The sequence below is a fragment of the Balaenoptera ricei genome, chromosome 21 (assembly GCF_028023285.1).
Source record: "Balaenoptera ricei isolate mBalRic1 chromosome 21, mBalRic1.hap2, whole genome shotgun sequence".
NCBI lineage: Eukaryota > Metazoa > Chordata > Mammalia > Artiodactyla > Balaenopteridae > Balaenoptera > Balaenoptera ricei.
The window spans coordinates 26120924-26138628 of NC_082659.1; positions in this window are offsets into that span (position 1 = coordinate 26120924).

Below are 17705 nucleotides of genomic sequence, written 5' to 3' on the forward strand. Positions count from 1 at the left end.
CAGTGTTCTTGCTTCTGATTACTCCTCGACTCTTCACCTCTCCCTTTCCCAGTTCCCTCCCTCAATTCTTCTCTGAGATTAAAAAAGGCAGGTTTATGAAACTGGCAAAGACATGACTTGCAATGGCGAAACCAAGACCTTAGAGTTTGAATTACAACCTTGCCACTTTCACATCTGTGCAACCAAGAGCAAGTTGTCTTAACTCTCTTAGACCCACTTTCTCATCCGCTGAAGGAGATATCAGAACTTTCTTTATAGGAATTGACCTATCACTGGTAAGCTCCCGTTAAAAGTTTACTATCCCTAAGGAAGAACACTCATACCGTAGATTTCCTGGAAGAAGTGTTCTATTGATAATAAAAGAAAAGTTTAAAAGCTATCAGCCAGTTTTTTTTTTTTTTTTTTTTGAGGGGATAGAGGAGGAAAAGAAGGCAGAAAGAAATATTGTCATAACTGTGGGAATTATTGTGTTTAGTAATTTGATTTTCTTTACAATCAGTGAAGTAAAAGATTATTTTGGTTTTGTACCTTGTGTGTACTTTGTACCTGTGTGTGTTTCACGTGAGCTTAAAATTCCTTTTTCATGTCAGAACCAGTGAATTCATTCATCCCTTTCAATACAAATTTAGAGAGCACCTATTCTATGCCTGTTGCTCTGTAAAGTGCTGGCTGGTACAGAGTCCCATGCAGGCGAAACAGAAAATCACATAAATGATTATAATACATTGTGACAAATACCACCATGGTGCCTCATCCGAGAGTTCATTTTTGTGGCCTCCTGTTCCTGTTTCAGGAAATGGAAGCATTTATGGGAGATGTTCTGAAGGGAATTTCCCCTGGCGCTTTTCCATGTCAGAGAGGACATTTCTTTTGAAGTGTCTCTTATTATCGGAAGACAAAGCTCTCCAGAAAGCAGCTTGTGGTAGTCTCGGGCAGTTGTAGGGGAGGGAGGTCAGTCAGGATTATTGTTCTATTATAATTAATTAAAGAATCTTCCTAAGCTTCCCGAAAGCCCGAGAGACGTGTGCCATGAATATGAGGCAAGATTTTTGGGTTCTGGTTTTTCTTTTCTCTGCACATCTGTAGAGATGCAACAGGGATGATGAAATGTATGAGGTCAAACAGTGTATGACAGCAAATGAAAGACCTGTGTCACAGCCGTGTTCTGGTCTGTCCAGCAGTACTCAACAAGTGGTGTTTATTTGTTGGTTGGTTGATTTGGCAGCTGGCAGGTCCCTTTGGAACCTGCCTACGCTTCCATGTGTACACACACAGTTTTACAAGGTGTCCCTGTTTCTCAGCTGAAGGCAGTCAAACGTTCAGCAGGTGACTTGAAAACAAGACAGTGTGGTATACCAGTACACTTGGGGGACAGTCCCAATTCTAAATATTCTGCTTCATTGTCAGATGTTGTTTCAAACCATGTGTCCTGATTCAGGGCTTACAGATACATGACCTCCTCGTGGATAGTAGATTTCAGTATTCTTCTCCTAGCACACGAAACCTTTTCTCAGTGGTGTTTCTTTGCCATCCAAGAGCCCTGGTTTTCTTTTCGTCCTTGGTGGCCCCCATGTCCCCTTCAGCTTTCCTGTTCAGTCTACCCTTAGGGGGTTCTCTCTCCAGGCTTGGTATTTCCCAACCCACGTCACCACTGGACCCTGGAGATGAGAGTGGTGGTGGGGGATGTGAGGGCAGGGGTGCGACAAGATGGTGCTCTGAGGTCATCTTGGTCATGCAGCCTATCTTCAAGCTCCCACTGCCCCCACCATGAGTGGGAACTGAGTGAACAGTCAAGAAGGCAGAGGCCAGACATTCCTAGCACCCTGTTGCCCACTCCAGCTGTGAACCTTGCTGTGTGCCCTTGAGTATGTCACTTACCTCCTCTGGGACTCAAGTTTCCTCATCTGAAAAGTGGGGATAAAAGCTGTACCAACCTCATGGTGTGGCTGTGAGGATTAGCTACATTAATATATGTGATTAGAACGGTGACTGGAAAATAGTGGACACGATATAAGTATCTGCTGTTAAGATTACCGACGACTATTACTACTACAATCCATTGGTATTAGTATAGGTGCTCGGAAGTTTTCGGTGTAACACATATAGTAGCACAGGCCACTGGGACAGTTCCTACCAGCAGAGGGAAAGAAAGAGTAAGAAGCGAACTGTAACAACATATGTATACGTATAACTGATTCACTTTGTTATAAAGCAGAAACTAACACACCACTGTAAAGCAATTATGCTCCAAAAAAGATGTTAAAAAAAAAAAAAAAAAAAAGACCAGAGCCCTCCTTTCCCCCCTACCATGTCGTGCGGGTTAATGCCCAGGGCTTTCAGGACCCAGCTGGATGGCGTGGGGCTGTTACAGCTGCTCACATCTGCTCTAGAGTCTGGCCCTCTTTTTCCTTCTGGTTTCCTTTCATGACAGCCCCGCCCCCCTCCCCCATCAAGTTGCTAGCTGTCACTCTACACTCTGACTCAGCCAGCTGGCATCTTAAAAATCAACACAGGGAAACCCACAGCCAAGCATCACAACTTTATCTATTGTCTTTTCTCCTCACTCTCTGTGACATAAGGTTCCTTCCAATGAAGTTGTGGGTCTTTATGAGCACGCCCCTCTTATTCCCCTATCAACTCCATAACAAATCATGACATGTGCAGCGCCATTTGGCTTGGAATTTGAGCTCTGACTTTCACCCAAGAAATTATGTATTTCTAAATATTGGCCGTTAGTTCTGCTATCTGAGTCTAGATGATGTGTTCATGTATTTCCTGTCTATTCAGATGACTGGTAACTTGGAGGACTACTAGTTTTTCCGGTTGTTTTATTTTACATAAACTCTAACCTCCTTCTCTAACCCTTGAATTATTTTTTTTCAAGGGATCAGCCAATCTGTGTTTGGTTGTCTAGAAAAAAAAAAAAAAAGGTGTCTTATGGTGATTAGATAGAGGCCAACTTGCTTTCAGAGAATGTAATTTTCTTAAGATATGGGAGCTTGCTGACTTCCTTTCTTTGACACAAATATTACGCCTTATCTGGACCTACTAATGAGATTAACCTAGAAAATGGACCTGCAAAATGGAGGCTTTGTTTTACACTTTGACATTTACCCCGTTTAAAAAAAAATTCTGTGAAATCATTAATTAAAAAAAAAAAAAAAAACAGGTGGTGAAAAAAAACAACTGAATAATATTCATTAAATTTACAATTTCAGGCCAAAAATACAGAAAAGGAAAAAAAAAGAGAGAAATGCCAGCCAAGGGAAAATCAAGGCAGTTTGCAGTCAACAGTGGCCGCCAAGTGGCAAGCAAAGGTCCCCATTGGCCTTTGATGGGACGTTCTTCTAGAACAGGAGGACAACAGACAACTGTCTGATCACTCAGACTTTTGCCAAGATTTCTGGCCACAGCAGTTCATAGGAAGTATGTATGATGAAAGTGTGCCCGTTAGTATAGAACAGAGGCCAGAAGCTAAACGGAAGGTGGACAGAAAGGAAAGCTTTGCTCTTATTCTGTTCCAAGGTGTGTAATTTTTGCTTAATCCTCTGCTCTCCATTTATCATAGAACCTTCTTCAGTTTTAATACCATCACGCGTAGGCCTGCATTACCTCTTTTTTTAAAAAATTTATTTATTTTATTTTTATGTACTCTGGCTGCATGGGGTCTTTGTTGCTGCACGCCAGCTTTCTCTAGTTGCGGCGAGCAGGGGCTACTCTTCGTTGCGGAGCACGGGCTCTAGAGCGCAGGCTCAGTAGTTGTGGCGCACGGGCTTAGTTGCTCCGCGGCATGTGGGATCTTCCCGGACCAGGGCTCGAACCCGTGTCCCCTGCCTTGGCAGGCGGATTCTCAACCACTGCGCCACCAGCGGAAGCCCTGCATTACCTCTTAATACACTATATATTATGTCTTGTTTAGCTCATTGATTTTCTGTCCCCCTCCACTAGACTGTAAGCCCAGTGAGGGCAGGCGTGTTTTGTCTATTTTATTTACTACTATATTCCCAGGCCCTAAGACGGCAACTAGCAGGTGCTCCATAAATGGAGCATACATCAATCACGTGCTCCATAAATCAAGTGCTGAGTAAGCCCGTGATTCCCTCACGGTTCCCCAAACAAAACACCACTTCCCCTAATCGCCAACAGAGTATCTAGATGCCCAGTCCTAGTTACTTTTGCTGGAATCGTGGTCTTTGAGGCTGAAGAAATTAGGAGGTTACCTAGTCCAACGCTTTAATTTTACTGATGAAGAGGCAGCGGTCCACAGTGTCAGCAAATTGCCCAGACGCATAGCAGAGTAATAAAATAGCCAGGAGTAGAAATCAGGATTCAGAGCCCACTGCACTGGCCTCAAAATACCCTTTCTCACTGACTTCACCGTATACTCTTTCCCACCACTGGAAGAGCAGTGACCTTCTCCATGGTAACAGCATAATCCTGAGGGTTTCTCCTGGGTTAAGGGCTCAGCGATGCTGAGCCAACCCTGGGATCCCTTAGGTGACCTGTCTGTTGGTCGCAGTGCAAGAGAATGACTTCCACACTGTTGAAGCCTTTTATGCAGCCTGTGGGTCTTCCAACACAAGAGGTCCCACCCATTCCACGTAGTTTTCCCCTTTGAATCCGGCCCATATGACGTCACATTTCTCTACTTTGCGGAGATAACCTCAAATGCTTATAAAGGCCAATGCAGTAACATAAATGAGGGAAAAGGCCCAGAATTTCTAGATCTTCCTATTTTTAAAGATGCTCAAGTTTCAGCTGAAGTTTCCAGAGTTGAGTTTTCCATTGTCACTGGTCCCTTTAACTTTTCACTCCTGCCTTTCAGGAATCAACAGGAAGAGCGATCTCCTGGCAGAGACTGAGTATTTCCGGTGTTAGAGACCATCTCTCCTCCTTTGGATGCCTTCCCCGCTACAGCTCACCATATAGACTGTCCATAGATAGGGATCCCATCAGAGTGCTTGAGGTGACAGCACAAGCAGTCTCACTTTGAGGTGGGTAGACAGAGGCTTCTCTTACCTTGTTTCTGCCTATTCCCATTGGTGTATCCTACCTCCAAGAAGTTAGAAATATTACTGAGAGTGGAGGTAAATGCATGTCCTGAAGAGGCCTCAAACCTTCCAGATTTCTCTCTTTGCTTTGTCCATGTCATTGCCTCTGTTTGAATGTCTACACCAATATTTTATGTGTCCAAACTCAACCTGGGACTCAGGGTTCAGCTCAATGGCTAACGTCTGTATGAAATCTTTCTTTCCACATTTTAAAGTTTTCCCTCTGACCGCTGACAACTGTAGCAGTTTATCTATCAGTGTTGAGTTGGAACTTAACTCAACATTAGTTATTTGCATACATTTATAATATTCTTGCACATCGTGATATATTATTTTCCTGAAGGAAGGATTTAAGTTCAGCATTACATCCCCTTGCAAGCACATTGTTGACTCAAATATTAACAGAATGAATATTTTCCTTCTTCCAGCTCCACGATGCAGTTGTTTAACACTATAATTTTCATTGCAAATAAGTACATTGCTTACTAACGCTCATTTACATCTAGTATTTTTTCTTCAGTTTACTTTTTAATATTAGCAGACATTCATATTTAGCATGGTAAGGTTATAATCTGACATTGATCTCAGTGTGCGCTTGTGTATTTCAAGAGGCTCCAAATGAAAACAATCAAAAGATCTAGAGGCCTATAGGCTCTTTTCTTAATCATGTATCTTGGCAGTGAAAGTTGCAATATGTTGCCACCTTTTAATTAAATCTGTACTCTGGTGAATTATTAGTCAAGAGAGAGAACATTAAAAAAAAAAAAAAAAAGAACCAAGAAGGATGAAGAGGATAATAAGTCTAAGAAGCCACTTGGGTAATCAGAGCTTTTGGTGTAGCAACACCGGGGCCACTCCTTTTTCCCAGCGGCTGTGGGGAGACATGGAGGCCAAGAAAGAATCTTTCCATTTTGGCTGGAAATTCACCGCTACAATAAGCAATGTAAATTGCTTTATAACCTATTAATGAATGCTATTGAACCAAAAGGAAGAGTCGATTATGAGCTTGATTAGATTGGGAGTGTTAGATAACAGATGAAATTTTAGAGGCCATCTAGATTCTAGAATATTACTAGCCATTACTGCAACACAGATCTCTTTGAAAGACTGTTAACAGCTATGGACCTTATCTTAAAATGCACATGTATACAAAATTAGCCTTAGGTTGAGACCTGTTGATTCAGAACACATTTGCCTCCTCATAGGCAAGGAAAATGCACCTCGGGAAGAGGGGGCAATTTGCTCAAGATCGGAGAGGAAATTAGTGACAGAGAAGTAGAGTCAGTGGAGAATGCCTCCAGGACTCACACTTCAATCTTGGGTCCTATCCAACACACTTTCTCTCATGTGTAGTGTCCAACAAATTAAGTAATTAATTTCATTTGAAAAAAACTCACTTATCATTTTGCTCTCTAGGAGGGAAACTGAAATAAAAGTCTAAGATCTTTTGTGTCCGGCACTGTACGTACCTGGTCCTTTCACATATACTATTCTACGACTACTGTAGATAATAATATTCTTATTTTACATTGAGGAAATGAAGATGAAGGGAGATTAAGTGACTTTCCCAAATTTACGCAAATGTAAAATAGGGCTTGGATATGAATCCACAGCTTTTCATAGCCATTTAGAAATAACTTAGGGCAGCAAATATCATCTGCTTCAATAACCTGAACTAGTCCAGGCTTTAACATATTGCAGCTTGGGGAGTCCCCCCGCCCCCCATCATAGCTATTCCTCCCTTTATGGGCTGCAGATACCGTGTGATGAGTAGTCTCAGAATTGCCAAATCAACAAACACACTGCCACTTAAGAAGTCTCCTTGGTCAACATGGTGTCCTTTTCTATCACCGCACTTTCATCAGGCTGATAGCGGTACCTGCCTGGGAGGATGGGAAGTAGGTTTTCCCTTCTCTCCAGTTATTTATCATAAAGCAGTTTAGACTCTGTTTATGTCCCATGTTTAAGGGCCTGCCTCTGAAATCTAGCAAACTGGTCTTGATCAAGTGATTAAGCTATTGTCATTTCTCACAATAGTTCCAGACAAAGGCTTCACTCAAGGTCATTAGCCTCATCTAGACGGGATTCCAAATTGAGTGACAATACAGCTGAGTGGGCAAGAACACAGAATCTGGAATAGACTGCCTGGGTCCAGAATGGGCTCCACAAATGTAATCATGTTTACTGAGAAAATCTTTCTTAGACTCCTTTTCTAAGCTGTGAAATTGAGGGAAAAAAATAGCTTTCTTTCCTCCCTCCCTTCCTTCCTCCCTTCCTTCCTTCCTTCATCTCTCTTTCCTTCCTTCTTTCCTTCATTCTATTTGTTAGTTTCCAAATACCTTTATATTGTTGGGATTGGAAGTGAGAAGATGAATATACAGCTCTTAGCTGAGTGTCTGGCTTGTGGCAGTTTCTCAATACATGCTGTCTATTGTCATGCTCTCCAGTGTGTCTGAGGCCCTGGAGTGCCCTTCCCTCTCATTGCTTTCACTGTTCAAACACATTTTCCTTTTCCGCTGAGTAATCCCACGCCAGGTCCACGGGGCCACCATTCTGCTCTCCAGAGCAGCTCCTGGCTTTAGCAGCTGTGAGGATGACACAGACAAAACGCCCCACCCTCCTGGTTCTTCAGCCTCCAAGTTATCCATGTTTCCGTGACACCCGTGCCCAGAGCCACACTCCAGCTTTCATTACCTCTTAAATTGTTCACTGACACTCACTCCCTAATACACGTGTGTCCTTCCTCCTACCTTTCTTATGCACTTTCACTTCAACAGTACTTGGACCTTGTCAAATCCTCTCCAATCCATTGTCTATATCATTTCCCATCACTGAGCTCCTTCCTTTCTTCTCCTGTCTCTGTATTCAGCCTAGGTTTCATGAGCCCTCATTATGGTTCTGCCCTTGTCTGCCTCTTGTTCCATTGCACCTACTTCTAAAATTGCCAGCTGTTGAATAAATCCACCCTCTAGTCCTCGGTGCTCAGAAAACCTTTACAGAAGTAAAGAAAGCTGAGATAACTAGAATGAACAAGAGAAAACAAAACTCTCTGCTTACGAGGAGCAGGATTACAGATGATATTGCTACAGGCTTTTCAGGGATATACACGTATCCCTTCAACAATCCAAGCCCTTATTTTTTGAGGAAACCTAAGCAGAAGGGTTGATTCATGCTTGATTGTCTATTTGTTTATTTATGCTCTGATTTATTTTTTTTAATGTGGCCATGAAAAGTAAGCTGCGCAGAAATGACTTCATTTAGAAAGTTGTGTATATTTGTCTTGTTTAGAATTATTGTTCTTCATGTTTAGCTCATTATTGTAGGGAATTGGTGCCCTAATATTAGAGCAATATTGAGTATATATATTCTAGTAATCTAACGTGACAGCCTTAAGGTTACTGACTCATAGCACTGCTTGGAAAATGAACTTGAATCTTGGAAAACTGCAGAGTTCAGTTTGTAATTTTCTAAACCTCTTGGGCTAAAATTCAAAATGTCAATTTTGTAAGATTAGACTTCAAAAGACATTACTGCAATAGAGTACTTACCAAGTATTGGGGGGGGGGGTACTTTATCACGGTTTCCATAATTACATCTTAAGTCCTTATTCCGAGAGCCACTTGAAAATGTGTGTGTGTAGTGTTAGGGAAGAAGTCAGAATACTTATTGTGGGGAAAAAAGAAACAAGAACATAAATACATTCAGAGCAACAGGTAATATTGACCGCCCATTGTGTGCCAGGTTCAGGTTTCTCACTAGATTTTGCAAAGAACTAGATATAGCTTTTTTTTTTTTTTTTAATAAAGGAGATAAAGCTCAAGCTCTTTTTCTCTCCATGCAAGCTTGTTTTCTAAATTCCAGTCATGAGGGGTTTTTGTTTGTTGTTTGTTTTAGCATTTGTTTTATCTTTTAAAACTTCTGGTTTAGAAAGTAGTTCACAGACAGGAACCACACTGGAATTACTTAAAGAATTACTCTGAACTCCATAACAATCACAATATCTGAAGTGGTCTGAAAATCTTGAAAAATAAAGGCAAGATTTAGTGTAGAAATGTTCCTGGATGATTCTGATGTGTACCCTTGGTTAAGAATTACTGCTCTGGGGACTTCCCTGGTGGCACAGTGGTTGAGAGTCTGCCTGCCAATGCAGGGGACACGGGTTCAATCCCTGGTCCGGGAAGAGCCCACATGCCGCGGAGCAACTAAGCCCGTGCACCACAACTACTGAGCCTGCGCTCTAGAGCCCGCAAGCCACAACTACTGAGCCCACATGCTGCAACTACTGAAGCCCGCGAGCCTAGAGCCCGTGCTCCACAACGAGAAGACACCGCAGTGAGAAGCCCACGCACCGCAACGAAGAGTAGCCCCCGCTCGCCGCAACTAGAGAAAGCCCGTGTGCAGTAACGAAGACCCAACGCAGCCAAAAACAAATAAATAAAATAAATAAATTTATTAAAAAAAAAAAAAAAGAATTACTGCTCTGGTTGTTTTTGTTTTTTTTTAAAGTCCACTCTTCTAACACTGGATAAATGGCTCCCTGTGCACTGAGCTGTGGAATTAGGGCAGATCCGCGGAACATCTGTGTTTGACAGAACCCAAATCCATCACCTGCCTTTGTTGAGAACTTTTATTATCCATCAAATTTATCTTTGGCACTTTCTTTTCTAAGTAAATTCGCCACTCTGCTGACCTAAGGAATGAAAAGGCTGAAACAATGTTCTTTGCCAGCTTTTTTCTTTTCTGAATACGGTTGGTACTTTTCACAAAACAGAATTTCATCTGGGATGGTGCTATCACTGCCAGTAAAGAGAACAAGAGTGGCGGAGATGAAGGGAGAGAGAAAAAGGAGAAGAAATGAGGGTGCGAGAGGAAACAGTTAGCAGGATCTAGCATCTACCGTGTGCCTAGCATCGTATTCAGAACCTTAAGGGCTGTGGAATAAGTAAAGTAAGACCCTGCCCTGCCGGATAGATGGCATGGTCATCTTCACGCACAGGTAAGCAATGAGGCTGTGCCTCTAATGAGTCTTGTTTTTTTCATCAGTGCCTTCTTTGCCCACAAAATCTCCTGCAGTTGATCACGTCCAGCCAAGCCAGGGAATATCACTGCTTTATTCACCACTGTGTCCCCAGCACTAGCCTAATGGGTACTCAAATATTTGCTGAATAATAGGTTGAGAAAATGAAACAGTCACAAATACCTGAGTGGAGATTTGTAGTGGGGAGTCAGGTAACTAGATGGAGAATTTAAAAGTGATCTGGGTGAAGAGGTAAGTTTTGGAGTCTAGAAGGATTTTGCAGCTTGAATTAATTTCTATCCAAGCATGGTGTTTGTATAGACAAAGGCAAGGCTGGTACCTCTGACCTAGCTTCAGCCTCCACTGCCTTTTGTCGGTCTTCGGTGGTGTTTGCCAAATATTCAGATTCTTCCCATTTGGGGATAGGCCATGTGACTTTAGTTCTAGCCGATGAATTTAAGTGGAAGTGACATATGTCACTTTGAAGCAGAGCAGTTAACTGGTAAGGTAAGACCCTCTGTGCTTCTTTTAGCCACAGTGACTGACAACGTTCCCAAGAGTGACTATAATCTATCAACCTGGGACCCTAAGCGGACATTGGCGAGTAGAACAGAGGTCCCAGCTGACCTCGGTGACATGTCATGTGAGCTAGAAATAAACCATTGTTGCTCTAAAGCTCTGAGAATTTGGTGTTATGTTACCATAAGATAAGGTAGCCTCTCCTGATTGATATGCTTCTCGACCTGAAATACATAAGTAGGCCCACCCCAAGTTTTCCCATGTCTTCAGCCTTCCTTTGCGTTCTCCTTAACCTAACTTATCCTCTTCTTCCTCTCCACTCACTCAAATATTAACCCTTCTTGAAAGACTCAACTGGAGAGTCCTACCTCCTTCCAAACCTTCCCCGATCATTTCAGTACTCAGAGCTGGATCCTTCCTCTGAGTTCCTGATGTCCTGATGATAAGTGGTTTTTGTTGCCCATCTACTGCTTTGTGTGCTAATTTTTTAAGTGAGCACATGTTCTTTTCCCACTTCAGTACAAATCCCTTGAAATAATCTGAAATTGTGCTTATCACTGAATCCCTCAAAGCCCTTCTGAACTTTCTGGAATGAACTACCCACAGCCCTGATTTGTTCACTTATTCAATCTGTCAACAGGTATTTAATGAGGCCCTACTATGTGTGCGGAAGAGTCTGGTTGGATGTCAATCCGACCGTTTTGCTTTTCCTTCTGTGCATACAGCCAGCCCTCATCTCTCAGTCTGTATCACAGTTACATGCAATCATGGGACTGAGTTCAGGCCAATAATATGTGGGTAGAGTGATGATTAATGTGTTCTCTCTTGGAACATAAATATCTCCTGCTGTGACGATCACTTTCCTTCTTTATTTACTGATTTCTAGGACATACTCAGAAGCAACATGCTTACAATGGCAGAGCCTCTTCCATCAACCTGAGTTCCTAAATGTGTGGAAAAGAACCATCATCTCCTCCCACCAATCCACAATTTGGACTTTTGAGTGGATAAAACTTTTATTATGGTAAGCCATTGAGAGGTAGGGTTTTGTCTGTGATAGCTGCTAACGTTATCTTAACAAAGAGATCTGAGAGTAAAGGATTGTCATTTTTAATCAAGGTCGGGGAGTTCTTATTGAGAAGGTAACATTTGAACAGACTAGGTAAGGGCAGAGGGAGGTAGCCATGTGACTACATGGGTGGAGAAACAAACGTATGGGTACCAAAGGGGAAAGGTGGGGGGGGGGGGGATAAACTGGGAGTTTGGGATTGACATATACACACTGCTATATTTAAAATAGGTAATAGAGAAATGGAAATAAAAACAAAACTAAACAAATGGGACTTAATGAAACTTAACAGCTTTTGCACAGCAAAGGAAACCATAAACAAGACGAAAAGACAAGCTTCAGAATGGGAGAAAATATTTGCAAATGAAGCAATGGACAAAGGATTAATCTCCAGAATTTACAAGCAGCTCATGCAGCTCAATATCAATAAAACAAACAACCCAATCCAAAAATGGGCAGAAGGCCTAAATAGACATTTCTCCAAAGAAGATATACAGATTGCCAACAAACACAAGAAAGGATGCTCAACATCACTAATCATTAGAGAAATGCAGATCAAAACTACAATGAGCTATCACCTCACACCAGTCAGAATGGCCATCATCAAAAAATCTACAAACAATAAATGCTGGAGAGGGTGTGGAGAAAAGGGAACCCTCCTGCACTGTTGGTGGGAATGTAAATTGATACAGCCACTATGGAGAACAGTATGGAGGTTCCTTAAAAGACTAAAAATAGAGCTACCATACAACCCAGCAATCCCACTACTGGGCATATACCCTGAGAAAACCATAATTCAAAGAGTCATGTACCACAATGTTCACTGCAGCTCTATTTACGATAGCCAGGACGTGGAAGCAACCTAAGTGTCCATCGACAGATGAATGGATAAAAATGACGTGGCACATATATACAATGGAATATTACTCAGACATAAAAAGAAATGAAATTGAGTTATTTGTAGTGAGGTGGATGGACCTAAAGTCTGTCATACAGAGTGAAGTAAGTCAGAAAGGGAAAAACAATTACTGTACGCTAACACATATATATGGAATCTAAAAAAAAAAAAAGGTTCTGAAGAACGTAGGGTCAGGACAGGAATAAAGACACAGACGTAGAGAATGGACTTGAGGACACAAGGAGGGGGAAGGGTAAGCTGGGATGAAGTGAGAGAATGGCATGGACATATACACACTATTAAATGTAAAATAGATAGCTATTGGGAAGCAGCTGCATAGCACAGGGAGATCAGCTCAGTGCTTTGTGACCACCTAGAGGGGTGGGATAGGAAGGGTGAGAGGGAGATGCAAGAGGGAGGAGATATGGAGATATATGTATATGTATAGCTGATTCACTTTGTTATAAAGCAGAAACTAACACACCATTGTAAATCAATTATACTCCAATAAAGATGCTAAAAAAATAAATAAATAAAATAAATAAATAAAATAAGTAACCAACAAGGACCTACTGTATTAACACACAAGGAACTCTGCTCAATATTCCGTAATAACCTAAATGCGAAAAGAATTTGAAAAGGGATAGATAAATGTATATGTATAACTGAATCACTTTGCCGGACGCCTGAAACTAGCACAACATTGTTAATCAACTATACTCCAATATAAAAAAAAATTTTTTTTTAAATACATACTTGAAATTGGAAAAATAAAATAAAATGAAATGCAAAGAAAAAAAAAAAAAAAAAGAATGGTCCAAGCAGAGCGAATAGCATGTGTAAAAGCCCTAAGGCAGAAGCATGCCTGGCATGGTCCCTGGACAGCAGTGAGCTTAGTGTAATAGGAACAAAGAACGGTGGATGAATTAAGTGAGAGGAGAAGGCATGGCCAGATTTTTCAGGGTTTGAGAGCCTTATAATACTATTTAGGCACTGGACCTATTCTTGTACCTCCTATGCCCATTTTCTTCTTTTTTCAAGCCCATGCTAAATTGCATAATTGCCTTTGAGTATCTTATACCAAAGTAACTATAATATAAATGAAATGCCCTGGTTATGATCCTCTGTACCGCCCTTTTTAAACTGCAAACTCCATCTTAACTTTCCTTGGCAGGTATAGCAAAATTCATGTGCCCCATGTAGGTTTGGAGGAAGGAGGTTATACAGCTTGCCAATCCTTATAAATGAGGCCATCAGCACAACTAAATCATGCCTTTTCTGCAAGAGGGGAGAAGAACTTCAAATCACCCCGTACTGCATACAAACTCAGAGGATGTTAGTGATTGCTGTCAGCTACCAGTGCAGAGCGAGGTCAACCAGAGATGTTGCGATATTTTATTCTACTCTGGAGTCGGTTCTAACAATTGCCTTTTCAGGTGAGCTTCAGGTCAAAAAGATAGCTGAATAGCTAGCTATTCATGCCCTAAATATAGTTAAACCATGAGATTTACTAGATGTGGCTATTAGTATGTTTATTTTCTGTCATCTTACCATCTGAATAGCGTAAGTTTAAATATTTTCTTTTACTGTAGTTAGAAAATAACCGGTAGTAGAAAAATGAATGAGAAAATGCCACAAAGAAAGCTTTTATACATAGAATGAATAAACAACGAGGTCCTACCGTATAGCGCAAAGAACTATATTCAATATCCTATGATAGGGCTTCCCTGGTGGTGCAATGGTTAAGAATCCGCCTGTCAATGCAGGGAACACGGGTTCGAGCCCTGGTCCGGGAAGATCCCACACGCTGCGGAGCAACTAAGCCCGTGCGCCACAACTACTGAGCCTGTGCTCTAGAGCCTGCGAGCCACAACTACTGAAGCCCGCGTGCCTAGAGTCCGTGCTCTGCAACAAGAGAAGCCACCGCAGTGAGAAGCCCGTGCACTGCAACAAAGAGTAGCGCCCGCTCTCTGCAACTAGAGAAAGCCCACGCGCAGCAACGAAGACCCAACGCAGCCAAAAATAAATAAATAAAATAAATAAATTTATAAAAAAAAATATATCCTATGATGAACCATAATGGAAAAGAATAAAAAAAAGTATATATATGTGTAACTGAATCACTTTGCTGTACAGCAATAATTAACACATTTAAATCAACTATACTTCAATTAAAAAAATATATATTAAGAAAATGCCACAAAGAGAAAATATATGAAAGGAGAAAGTAAAATACCCAGTAAGTATATGGAAAATATTTAATTGGCACAGAAATAAAAATTGCATGGTTATACCATTTTTTTAAAAAAGTACCAAATTGGTAAAGTTGAAATAAATCATAGTAATTTCTTTGACAAAGATATAGGAAAATTTGCTCTATCATACATTAGTAGCATAATGTAAACTAGACAAAAAATTAGAGGGCAATTTGGCAAAATATTGGAATCTTTAAAAGTATCTATTTCCTAGCTCTTCCCACTCAGGAGGCCTAGGGTTAGTAATACCCTAATGATAACAAACACACCCGGTGCCCAGATCCTGGTTACTAAATACAATTTTCCAGTTAAACGAATCAAGGCTCCATAGAGAAATGATTGATTATAGGGCTTGGAAAATTAGAATTCTTGTATGGGAAAATATAAGATAGGAAGTTTGGAGCATCTTGTGGCGTCAGAAAGTAAGAAAGAATAAACAAAAGACATAGGAGTCAGACAGAAAAAAGACAAATACTGCATGGTATCACACATGCGGAATCTAGGGGAAAAAAGTTGAACTCATAGAAACAGAGAGTGGATTGGTGGTTGTCATGAGGATGGAAGAAAATGGAAATGGGGAGGCTGGTAAAAGGGTACAAACTTTCAGTTATAAGATGGATAAGTTCTGAGGATCTAATGTACAGCATAGTGACTATAGTTGATAACACTGTATTATATAATTGAAATTTGCTAAGAGAGTTGCTCTTAAGCATTCTCACTGAAAAAAAACCAGGTAACTATGTGAGGTGATGATGTGTTAATTAACTTGATGGTGGGAGTCCTTTCACAATGTATATGCATATTATGAGATGTCACCTTATCACGTTGTACACTTAAAATATATTAAAATTTTATTTGTCCATTATACCTCAGTAAAGCTGGAAAAAATAACTAGGAACGAACCTGAAAGAGTTGGCCAAAGCTAGAACAAAATGAGGAACAAATAAATAAAGATAGTACTGGATTATAACCCAAAGAACAAAATAAATAACCATGAATCCATACTGATAGAAATCAACTGATCTGTCAATCAATGGGGGAGAGGAAATCTTTCTTAGAGAACAATTCCAAACAATACATGCAGGTACTACCCCCTTTTAGGAGGTGGAGCTTAATGTTCCTCCCCTTGAGTGTTGACTGGACTTTGTGACTTGCTTTCAGAGAAAAGGAAAAATAGTAACTTTGCAGTGGAGAAATCTGACAGATGCTGCTTTAACCAAGTGCTCAAGGTTAACATCACCAGGAATAAATCATGATGACATCATGCACCCTTGGATATGATGCAATGAGAAGAGTACCTTACCTCTCTGGTATTCTTCCCCCAAACTCATAACCCCAATCTAATCATGAGAAAACATGAGACAAACCCTAAATGAGGGACATTCAACAAATACCTCACAAATACCCTTCAAAAATACTGAGGTCTTGGGACTTCCCTGATAGTGCAGTGGTTAAGAATCCGCTTCCCAGTGCAGGGGACGCGGGTTTGATCCCTGGTGAGGGAACTAGATCCCACATGCGTTTCACAACTAAGAGTTTGCATGCTGCAACTAAGGAGCCCTCAAGCCGTAACTAAGGAGCACATGTGCCGCATGCAACTAAGAGCCGGCACAACCAAAATAAATAAATAAAATTTAAAAACTAAAAAAATAATAATAAAAAATGCAACAGAGCCCATAAAATAAAATTTATAGATGAGATTGTTTAGGAACTAATGGAAAAACTATTGAGAGAAATTAAAGACTGAAAATAGAGTGACATCCTGTGTTCATGGATTAGAAGACCTGACATTGTAAAAATGACAGTTCTTTCTAAAATTATCTGTGGATTTCATGCAATCCCAATAAAAATGTCAACACTTTTAACAAAAAATAAATAAAATAAAATACTGAGGTCTTGTAAAATAGCAAAGCCTAAGAAACTGCCACAGACCTGAGGTGACAAAAGAGACATGATGACTGAATGTAATATAGGATCCTGGATTGGATCCCGGAAGAGAAAGGGACATTAGTGGAAAAACTGGTGCAATCTAAATAAAATCTATGGTTTAGTAAAAAGAAAATAAAAACTAAAAATACTCCACTGACCAAACAATATTTCTCCTAGGTACTTATCCTGTAAGTATACAATTATGACATGTATGAATGGTTCTCAAACTTTAGCATACAACTGAATCACCTGGAGTCACTGTGATAACCAGATTGCTAGGCTCCATTCCCAGAATTGTATTCAGTATGTCTGGGGCATCAGGGGAAGAGGGAGAGTTTGCCTTTATAACTAGTTCCCAGGTGCTACCGCTGCCCTGATCTGGAAACCGCACACTGAGAACACTGACATAGGCAGACATGTACTTCAAGGATGCTTATTGTTGAAATTATCTCTTGGATGATATAATTTTTGTTTTATTATCTTTTTCTTATGAATGTTTTCAAATCTCTAAAAATGTTTTCAAATGTTTCTATAATAGGTGTGTGTTGCTTTTGTAATAAGAGAAGAATAAATTTTAAATTAAAGAGGCAGCTCTTTTTCACATGATATTCTTAACACCTATAGGAGATTTTTGTGTTCTTGAAGGCAGATTGATGCACAAAAAAATCCTATCGGTGGCTGCTTTTTAAAAATCAATATTCAACTTATTAAAGTGAAAAATTAAAAAACGTAGTTTTCCATTAAGCTTTTAAGTTCAACCTAAAAAAATGTTATTATAGTTATAAGTCTAGTCTAGTCTATTATAGTTATGTCTAGTTAAAAATGTTAGTTATAAGTCTAATTATAGTTATAATTCAACAATCACTTCCAAGGGAACTTTGATTAATACTTTTACATTCTCCTAAACGTTCTGTCCCATTTACAAACTTGGCTACACTCTCTTAAAATGTTTTAAACTTCATTTATA